The following is an 11,151-nucleotide window of genomic DNA, read 5'->3' as shown; positions in this document are numbered from 1 at the left end:
GTGATGCAGATAGCTTTGTTAAAGGGAAGCATATCAGCACTGTTAACAAATACAGTGGTACCTCAGGTTACATACGCTTCAGGTTACATACGCTTCAGGTTACAGACTCCATTAACCCAGAAATAGTGCTTCAGGTTAAGAGCTTTGCTTCAGGATGAGAACAGAAATTGTGCTCCAGCAGCGCAGTGGGAGCAGGAGGCCCCATTAGCTAAAGTGGTGCTTCAGGTTAAGAACAGTTTCAGGCTAAGAACGGACCTCCGGAAGGAATTAAGTACTTAACCCGAGGTACCACTGCAAATAGAAAAACAAATTACGGCAGCAGGACATGTATCCTGATAACAAGCTACCTTGGGTACAAACACAGCTGTCTCAGCAAGTTTTGGAACTGGGGGGAGAACAGACTGAGGGAATATTCTGGTGAGGTTGGCTGACTGGAGCTACATAAAGGATTGATTACTGTATAGCTGACCGGATAGCTGGAGATGCATGGCATTTCTGCTCCTTGCCCTAGTGGGACTGCATCCTCTCAAGCCTCATTTTTACAAACAGTTTTAGGAGAGGAAGCAGCTTTCAAACCACAGCAAAAGATTTATGAGGTCTCCAGGGACTCGTGCCACCTTCTCAGTCGCTTCCAAACAAATAGGTAAAGGTACCCCTGCCCATACGGGCCAGTCGTGTCCGACTCTAGGGTTGCGTGCTCATCTCGCTTAAGAGGCCGTGAGCCAGCGCCATCCGAAGACACTTCCGGGTCACGTGGCCAGCGTGACGAAGCTGCAGCTGGCGAGCCAGCACCAGCGCAGCACACGGAAACACCATTTACCTTCCCGCTATAAAGCGGTCCCTATTTATCTACTTGCACTTAAGAGTGCTTTTGAACTGCTAGGCGGGCAGGAGCTGGGACCGAACGACGGGAGCTCACCCCGCCGTGGGGATTCGAACCGCCGACCATACGATCGGCAAGTCCTAGGCACTGAGGTTTTACCCACAGCGCCACCCGCGTCCCTGCAAATAGGCTTATGCTAGTACATATGAACTCGCTCCTAAAACCTGAGGCTAAAATCTCTAATCTACCCATCTGCATATTTTGGATTGGGGGTGGGGAGAGAACTGTGGTACACGTACATCAGCTGTGCATGTTTTCTGTGATTTAATGTGTGACATTTTAGTGTATTTTTTGTCTCTGTGGAAGCCGCCCAGAGTGGCTGGGGAAACCCAGCCAGATGGGCGGGGTACAAATAATAAATTATTATTCAAAAAAAAAAAAAAATCCTTCCAGTAGCACCTTTAAGACCAACTAAGTTAGTTCTTGGTATGAGCTTTCGTGTGCAAGCACACTTCTTCAGATACACTGAAACAGAAGTTGCCAGATCCTTCTATATAGTGAGAAGGTGGGGAGGGGTATTACTCAGAAGGGTGGTGGGAATGGGAGATTGGCAGATAGCTAAGATGAGCCTGCTGACGACTCTTAACGACTGTAATAGGTCTTACAGGAAAAGGCAAGGGGTGAGAAGGTGAGAAATGGCTTAGTCATGTATAATGGGATAAGAATCCAATGTCTTTGTTCAAACCGGGTCTCTCCATGGTTTTAAGTTTGGTAATGAGTTGCAATTCAGCAGCTTCTCTTTCCAGTCTATTTCTGAAATTCCTTTGTAGTAAAACAGCTACTTTGAGATCTTGTATAGAATGTCCTGGGAGACTGAAGTGTTCTCCTACTGGTTTCTCTGTTTTGTGATTCTTGATGTCAGATTTATGTCCATTTATTCTTTGGCGTAAGGTTTGGCCTGTTTGTCCAATATAGAGAGCTGAAGGACACTGTTGGCATTTGATGCCATACACAATGTTAGATGATGAGCAATTGAATAGTCCCGAGATGGTATGTGTGATGTTGTTGGGGCCAGTAATGGTGTTGTCCGGGTGTATGTGGCAGCAAAGTTGGCATCTGGGTTTATTGCAGGCTCTGGTGCCAGTGTCCGTGTTAAGTCTGGTTGTAGTATTATTGTGGGTTAGGAGTTGTTTAAGATTGGGTGGCTGTCTGTAGGCAATGAAAGGTCTTCCTCCCAGAGCTTGAGAAAGAGAACTGTCATTGTCCAGGAGAGGTTGTAGATCTCTGATGATGCGTTGTACTGTTTTAACTTGGGAGCTGTATGTGATGACTAGAGGTGTTCTGTTATTTTCTTTTTTGGGTCTGTCTTGCAGCAAGTTCTCTCTGGGTATAAGTCTGGCTCTGTTGATCTGTTGTCTAACTTCATCTGCTGGGTATTTTAGTTCTGAAAAGGTTTGCTGTAGATCTCTTAGGTGAGAGTCTCTGTCTGTAGAATTGGAACAGATGCGGCTGTAACGTAGTGCCTGGCTATATACAATGGACTGTTTGGTATGTTTGGGATGGTAGCTAGAGGCATGTAGATATGTTTGTCGGTCAGTTGGTTTACGGTATAAGGTGGTGTCTATGCGCCCATCCTGTATTTTTATAGCAGTGTCCAAAAAATGTATTTCTTGCATAGATTGATTCATTGTAAGGTTGATTGTGGGGTGAAAATCATTAAATTTCTGGTGAAAGGTGTCCAGGGTCTGTTGACCATGTGTCCAGATGATAAAAATATCGTAAATGTATCGCAGGTACAAGAGAGGTTTGAGTGGGTAGGAGTTTAGGAAACGTTGTTCTAAATCTGCCATGAAGATGTTGGCATACTGTGGGGCCATGCGGGTGCCCATTGCTGTGCCGCTGATCTGAAGGAACAGGTCATCACCGAATTTGAAGTTGTTGTGGGTAAGGACAAATTGGCAGAGTTTGGTGGCAAGGTCCGCTGTGGTTTTATCTGAAATGGTGTTCCTTATAGCTTGTAAACCATCGTTGTGTGGGATGTTGGTATACAGAGATTCCACATCCATAGTAGCTAGTATAGTATTGTTGGGAAGATTATTTAAAGATTGTATTTTCCTCAGAAAATCTGTGGTGTCACGTACATAGCTGGGAGCACTGATGGCATATGGTTTCAGAACAGAGTCCATATAACCGGAGACACCCACTGTAATAGTGCCAATACCTGAAATGATGGGGCGTCCTGGATTTCCTGGTTTGTGTATTTTAGGTAGAAGATAGAAAGTTCCTGGTCGAGGTTCTGTTGGTGTGTTGGTGAGGATCTGTTCTTGGATGTGTGGGGGTAGCTCCTTAACAATCTTGTTCAGTTCTTTCTTGTATTCTTGTGTGGGGTCTGAGTCCAATTTTGTGTAAAAGGCGGTATTGGAAAGTTGTCTGTGAGCCTCCTGAATGTAGTCAGTTTTGTTCATGATGACGACAGCTCCACCTTTGTCTGCTTCTTTAATTATAATGTCTGGGTTGTTTCTGAGATTATCTATGGCTCTCCTTTCAGCATGGTTTAGATTTTGTTGTAAGCGATGGTGTTTTCTGGTCACATCTGTTTGGATTCTGTGGCGGAAGCAGTCAATGTACAAGTCCAGTGTGGTATTGCGTCCATCAGGAGGGGTCCATGTGGAGTCCCTTTTTGTGTAACATTTTTTCGGAGGTAGTTGGTGGTCAGTGTTCTGTTGGGAGGGTGGTTGTTGTTCTCCAGTGGGTTGAGAGGTGTTGTGTTGTGAAGTTGTTGTTTGTTCTGATTTGTCTTGTTGTTGTGTGTGTTGAAAATACTCCTTCAGGCGTAAACGGCGGAAAAATGCTTCCAAGTCCCCGTAGAACTGAATCATGTGTGGGGATTTGGCAGGGCAGAATGACAGTCCACGTGAAAGGACTGATTCCTCGGCTGGGCTGAGTGCTTGCTGTGACAGATTGACAATATTGTTGATCTTGTTTTGATTAGTAGCCTGTAGGTTGGAAAGGTTAGAGAGTTTCTTGTTTTTCTGTTTTTTCAGTAGCTCCAGTTGAGAGTGGTAAATGTTTTGTTTTTCCTTTTGGAACTCTTGCCAAGCTTGGTGGTTCCTGATAGAGTTGTCTAATACAAGGAGTTCCTCCTTTATTAGCTTCTGTTTAGAGTAGAGAACGCTGATCAGATGTTTGAGCAGCTTCTTAGAGAAAGTGTTGCATAGTTTTCTTGCATATTCAGTGGGATACATGGATTGTAGAGGGTTCTTAATTCTAAGACCCTTGGGTATAATGTCCAGGTTCTTGCATTTAGTAAGAAAGAAGATATCAGTCTGTACCTGTGCAAGTTTCTTGGTGAGGTTGATGGACTTCCATTTCATGCGGCTCAATGTGGTGCCTTCCATGGTTCCAGTTACAGATAGGTAGCCGTGTTGGTCTGCCATAGTCAAAATAAAAAGTAGCTGTTTTACTACAAAGGAATTTCAGAAATAGACTGGAAAGAGAAGCTGCTGAATTGCAACTCATTACCAAACTTAAAACCATGGAGAGACCTGGTTTGAACAAAGACATTGGATTCTTATCCCATTATACATGACTAAGCCATTTCTCACCTTCTCACCCCTTGCCTTTTCCTGTAAGACCTATTACAGTCGTTAAGAGTCGTCAGCAGGCTCATCTTAGCTATCTGCCAATCTCCCATCCCCACCACCCTTCTGAGTAATACCCCTCCCCACCTTCTCACTATATAGAAGGATCTGGCAACTTCTGTTTCAGTGTATCTGAAGAAGTGTGCTTGCACACGAAAGCTCATACCAAGAACTAACTTAGTTGGTCTTAAAGGTGCTACTGGAAGGATTTTTTTTTTTTTTTTTTTTTTGACTATGGCAGACCAACACGGTTACCTATCTGTAACTAAATTATTATTATTATTATTATTATTATTATTATTATTATTATTACTGGTTTCGTGTGCTCAGTGACTACAGCTGACTTTTTTGCTACGAGAGCTACAGGCAGTATATCATATCCAGGATGTGAAATGCATCCTTGACTTTATTTATTCTATAAGGAAGTAAAACACGAATTCCTGGACCAGCCCAGGCAGGACAGGTGGGCAGCCGTGCAGACTTGCTTGGATACTCAATAACGTTACTTTATCCCTGATTTATTTGCTTTCTCTCCCTCCCTCTCTTTACTTTTGTGTTTATGGTATGAGTGCACAGCTGCATGGGAACTGTGTGATCCAGACAGTCAGTCAGGTTGTGTTAGAAATAAGAATATGAGTTGGAAGGAAATGAACGCAAATACTTAAAAGCTGTTGTAGGGAACAGTTCTCTGCCAATGGGCACTGTCTTTTAACTCGCTTTCTCAAATATGGATTCTCTGAGTTTCTCATTTTTTGTTCAGTTTTCCACATTTCCACATCAGTCTATGATTATTTATTTTAAAGTCCTCATGTAAATTCATCTGCATTTCAGAGCAAATTTATCCTAATGCAGGAGTCAGCAAACTTTTTCAGCAGGGGGCCGGTCCACTGTCCCTCAGACCTTGTGGGGGGCCGGACTATATTTTGAAGAAGAAAAAATGAACGAATTCCTATGCCTCACAAATAACCCAGAGATGCATTTTAAATAAAAGGACACATTCTACTCATGTTAAAACACCCTGATTCCCGGACCGTCCATGGGCCGGATTTAGAAGGCGATTGGGCTGGATCCAGCCCCTGAGCCTTAGTTTGCCTACCCATGTCCTAATGGATACATTCTGCAAAGCAATTGTCCCTGATACTGTATGATGCATTTCTGTATGTTATTTTTCACTAACATAAGCATTTTATGCACACTTTATCCCAGTTTGTGTATCTAAAAATACACCGCTTGGCTGGAGAACTGCATTGCAAAATTGGGAGGGCTGTGGATTTCAAAAAGCGGGTGTGATTCAGTTCTTGCATTGTTTCAGAAAGAGCCTATTAGGTATCAGGTTCACCATTAAATTGCAATTTCACACATACCCCCAAATTCAACCAACACCCTAAACACACTCAGTAACCCCACCAAGCACTGAAGGAATTACTTCTGAATAAGTAATTGTATTCTTTGCCAAAGCAAATACAGGGTGGAAAGACAATGGGAGGTTAATTCATCTCAACCATGTTCCTCTTCCTGATCGACTCCACTCTCCCACGCCAGCAGTCCCACAGGACAAAACATACAACCAGTTATGAATGGCTTCCGGAGAGGTTGCTTTTCCATGCTTTTTCCAAACCACAAAAGGTGGGAGGAGGGGGCTTTGCACCTGGGTGACTTTAATCTACTTTAATTGTGCAATCCTAAAGTTCCAGCTTGAATCCCGCCTGTTATAGTCTGGAAGAAGAAGAAGAGTTTGGATTTGATATCCCGCTTTATCACTACCCCAGGGAGTCTCAAAGTGGCTAACATTCTCCTTTCCCTTCCTCCCCCACAACAAACACTCTGTGAGGTGAGTGGGGCTGAGAGACTTCAAAGAAGTGTGACTAGCCCAAGGTCACCCAGCAGCTGCATGTGGAGGAGCGGAGACGCAAACCTGGTTCACCAGATTACAAGGCTACTGCTCTTAACCACTACACCACACTGGCTCTCTGTACACCACACTGGAAGTACCTCCCAGGAATTTTCAATGAGACTCTTAAGTCCAAAAGAGACAGCTGCTGCAAATAGAGACTTCTGAACTCCACACTTGTCAATCTGCATGAACTTGTTGGGAAGGAGAAATTGCAGGTGGGACGATTTACCCTTTTTACCCATCTACACTCTCCTCCTCACTGCACAACATCACTTCTTGGGCACTTTTTCTCCCCTTTCCTGTGCTGGAGTCCAGCCGGGGAGAAAGAAAACATGCAGGAAATGGCAGGAAGGCAAAGGATACAACACAAAACACATGCACACACCTGCTCATTCAATCTTTAACAATTGCCTGGGAGGATTCCACAAGGCTGCAGCCAAGACATTTGCACTGGACCCGGAAATCTTTCCCTGCATTTTAAAAGCCCTCATTTACAGGGAAGCGAGGGGCAGAGTACAAAGTTTCTTGGTACAGTGAGAAGGTTGTGTAAGGGAAACGGACTTCAATGATTGCTCCAGGAAGTTCCTTGTGCTACTCTTTGAAGAAGCGGGAGGGGCCCTTTTAGGGTTCGGCACAAAGCTGGCTCCTCTGTCTCCATGTCCTCTTATCCTGCACCAACTCCTTAGGGCTGGGGTGTCTCTTGCCCCCTCGAGATTGAGGGGGCAGAGGAGGCTGAGCACCCAGCCAGTTGGAGCACAGCGTCAATGGCAGGCACCTCCTGAGCACGAGAGAGAAGGAGTTGCGTCCATTGGCGCTGCACAACACTGGGCTAAGCACTCGGCCCCCTCCCAATGATATGTGTGTATCACATACGTGACATCCCAGATGCATGACACACGTGTGACCTTGCCTGTGTGATGCTGGGTCCTCCCAATCTTGGGCCCTGGAACGCGGGTGGCGCTGTGGTCTAAACCACCGAGCCTCTTGGGCTTGCCAATCAGAAGGTCGGCGGTTCGAATCCCCAGAATGGGGTGAGCTCCCGTTGCTCTGTCCCAGCTTCTGCCAACCTAGCAGTCTGAAAGCACGCCAGTGCAAGTAGATAAATAGGTACCACTGCGGCGGGAAGGGAAATGCTGTTTCTGTGCGGCTCTGGTTTCCGTCATGGTGTTCTGTTGTGCCAGAAGCGGTTTAGTCATGCTGGCCGCATGACCCAGAAAGATGTCTGCGGACAAACACCAGCTCCCTCGGCCTGAAAGCGAGATGAGCGCTGCAACCCCATAGTCGCCTTTGACTGGACTTAACCGTCCAGGGGTCCTTTACCTTTTTTACCTAATCTTGGGCCCAAGCCAGCACCTCTGCTTTCACCCCTGGCATTGGTGTTAAAATGTATACTTGTGCGTGAGGAAGCACTTTAGATCAGCCCAAACACAAGTCAGGCCAAACATATACAAGGATCACATACCCTCCAACATTTCTCAGACAAAAATAGGGATCCCCTATTCTATTACAGTGGTACCTCGGGTTAAGAACTTAATTCATTCTGGAGGTCCATTCTTAACCTGAAACTGTTCTTAACCTGAGGTACCACCTTAGCGAATGGGGCCTCCCGCTGCTGCTGCGCCGCCAGAGCACGATTTCTGTTCTCATCCTGAAGCAAAGTTCTTAACCCGAGGTACTATTTCTGGGTTAACGGAGTTTGTAACCTGAAGCATCTGTAACCTGAAGCGTCTGTAACCCGAGGTATCACTGTATTATGATTATACCCCACCCATCTGATTGGCTTCCAACATATATAAAAAACATTACACATTATAAAATGTATAAAAAAACTTCCCTATACAGGGGGCTGCCTCCTTCAGATGTCTTCTAAAGATTGTACGGTTACTTATCTCCCTGGCTCGGGTAGTTGCATAACTCAATGACTGATGAAAATAGGGACGTCCTAAGGAAAAGCGGGAGTTTTGGGAATGAAATAAGAAACTGGGACGGCTTCTGTAAATCCAGGACTGTCCGTGGAAAACAGGGACACTCGGAAGGTATGGGATCATGCATGTATGTGTCTAAGCCACAGCATGGAGGGGAAGAAATCGTCTAAAGGAAAGCGCAGTAGAAAGTAACGAAGGCAAAGCCTCATCCCCAGTAGCTCTCCGTCCTGTGGAGCTAAAGTGAGAGGATGGGTTTGCTTCACTTAGTACCTCCGGGTTGTCATTCCAGGAAATATTGCACAGCTTCTCATTATGACAGGTGAAGGTGACGGTTAAGTTGAGAAAATGTACAGGATAGAGGAAATCAAGGTCGATGCAGCAGTTAAATTGCGAAAAGGCACACACTGTGAGGCAAATGAAGCATTCCTGTTACATGTATTACCAGTCACCTTTAGTGACTGTCAACGGAACAGGATGTAGAACATTCCCACCTGCATTCAAGATGAAGGTGAAGTGGAAGAGGTTCTGGCTTTTAAAAGGAGCTTGGGTCTGTGTACACACAATACCCTTAAAGCACATTCGAAGCACATTTCCCACTCCAAAGAATTCCAGGCCCTGTAGTTTGCCCCTCAGAGAGTTACAATTCCCAGCAGCCCTTAGCAAATGGCAGTGCCCAGAATTTTTCGGGTAGGTTGGGGAGGGGGGGGGATGTGCTTCAAACGTGCTTTAAAGGTATAGTGAGACCATTGGGCAGTTTAACTATTCTACCTTCATTATTTGTATGCATATGGTCCTATCACTGACTGGTTGGACGCAGAGGAATTATCAAAGGAACCATTTGGGTAACACCCAAGGGAAGAAGGCTTAGAGGGTAGATAACATAGACAATTGTATCATATCAGGGGAAACTGCTTGCACAAATGTCAGAGGAAGCTGCACATTCAGCTGTGTACATTACGGGAAATTTGCACTAAAATGCTGACTACTTATCAGGAGGACTCAGCTTTGTGCAACAAAACTTGCAAACCGAAACAGAAATGCTGAAAACTGAACTTAAGACGGGGGAAATAAGAAACTGAGAATTGACAGGCCCTTCTATCACTGCAGAGACCCTTGACAGACCCTTCTATCACTGTACAGTGCAGGGGCCAGCAAACTTTTTCAGCAGGGGCCGGTCCACTGTCCCTCAGACCTTGTGGGGGGCCAGACTGAAATATACTCGGAGTCCTGTAGTGATTTCATGCTCTTTATTGCAGCTTGTAAAACAGTGGTTGAATTTCCCCCCGAAACTCAGGCTTTTATATACATTATTTACACAATGAGTCCGGTCTGATTGGCTGATTCTGCTTCCCTCCTGGAGCCTGATTGGTCTTCTCCTGCAAGCCAATCAGTTGTTGCATTCTAGGATCCTACTTGCTTATTGTTGTAGGTTCCAAGGTTAGTATACTTTTACCTCGGGATGCGAACGGGATCCATTCCGGAACCCCGTTCGCATCCCGAACGGAATGCAAAATGCAACAGCGCGTCTGCACGTGCGCGGGTCGTGTTTCGCCGCTTCCGCGCATGCACGTGACATCATTTTGAGCATCTGTGCATGCGTGAGCAGCGAAACCCAGAAGTAATGCGCTCCGTTACTTCTGGGTTGCCGCGGAGCACAACTCGAATACTCTCAACCCGAAGCGCATTCAACTCAAGGTATGACTGTACATAACACGGACTATATTTTTTTGGGGGGGGGGGGAATGAATGAATTCCTATGTCCCACAAATAACCCAGAGATGCATTTTAAATAAGAGCACACATTCTACTCATGTAGAAACATGCTGATTCCCGGACCATCCACGGGCCTGATTTAGAAGGCGATTGGGCTGGATCCTGCCCCCGGGCCTTAGTTTGCCTACCCATGGTACAGTGCTTTAAAGAAAGGTGAAATGTGACCCCAGCACACTGCCTGGCTTTAAAGCTGCATTCGGCGCCAGCTACAGCTCTTGGGCTGTCTTCAAGGGTCGCCCCATGTAAAGCGTGCTGCAGTAGTCCAAGCAAGAGGTTATGTGAGGCCAAGCTATTCCAGTCCAAGGACAGCTGCAACTGGTGCAGCAGCTGAAGCTGAGCGTAGGTACTCCTTTCCATCAAGACCACCTGGACCTCCAGTGATAGCTTGGAATCAAGGGATACCTCCAAGCTATGAAATTGGTCTGTCAAGGGAAGGGCTAGCCCAGCCAAAGCAGGACACCTACTCAACTGTAATAACAGTAATCAGCAAGAAAAACTGACCATGAGACAAATGCACTCAGCATCTGCAGTCTTCATTTGGAGCACGCTCCTTCTCTTGGATGGACTTGTGACTTCTCGTTTCAGTTTTTAAAAATACAATAGGAAAACAGCCTGTTCCTCCTGCAGTATCGAGATTGCAGGGTTGGTTCCTACCTCAAAGAATAGCACAAAGAAGAACAAACAACTGTGTCTTCTCAGAAACCCATCATAGGGTGGAAAGTGAAGCCAGGGTGCAAAAAGCAAGCAAACAAGTACCATCAGATTTTTCACACATCCTTAAAAAGATAGTATTGAGCTATGTGTAGTTTGGGGGGTCCGTCAGCTGACTGGTCAATCACCAGGTAAAGGTATAACTAGAACTGTGTGGAACGGAAAAGAACCATTTCTCTGGGTCCCTCCAGAATGGATTTTGTTTTGCTTTGCTTTGGCCACATGTCACTGATGCAAAATAATAGGGCATTATTTAGACTGGGGACGCGGGTGGCGCTGTGGGTTAAACCACAGAGCCTAGGACTTGCTGATCAGAAGGTCAGCGGTTCAAATCCCTGCCACGGGGTGAGCTCCCGTTACTTGGTCCCTGCTCCTGCCAACCTA

This window comes from Podarcis pityusensis (assembly GCF_964106645.2).
Source record: "Podarcis pityusensis genome assembly, chromosome: 9".
NCBI lineage: Eukaryota > Metazoa > Chordata > Lepidosauria > Squamata > Lacertidae > Podarcis > Podarcis pityusensis.
This window is presented reverse-complemented; position numbering follows the sequence as displayed.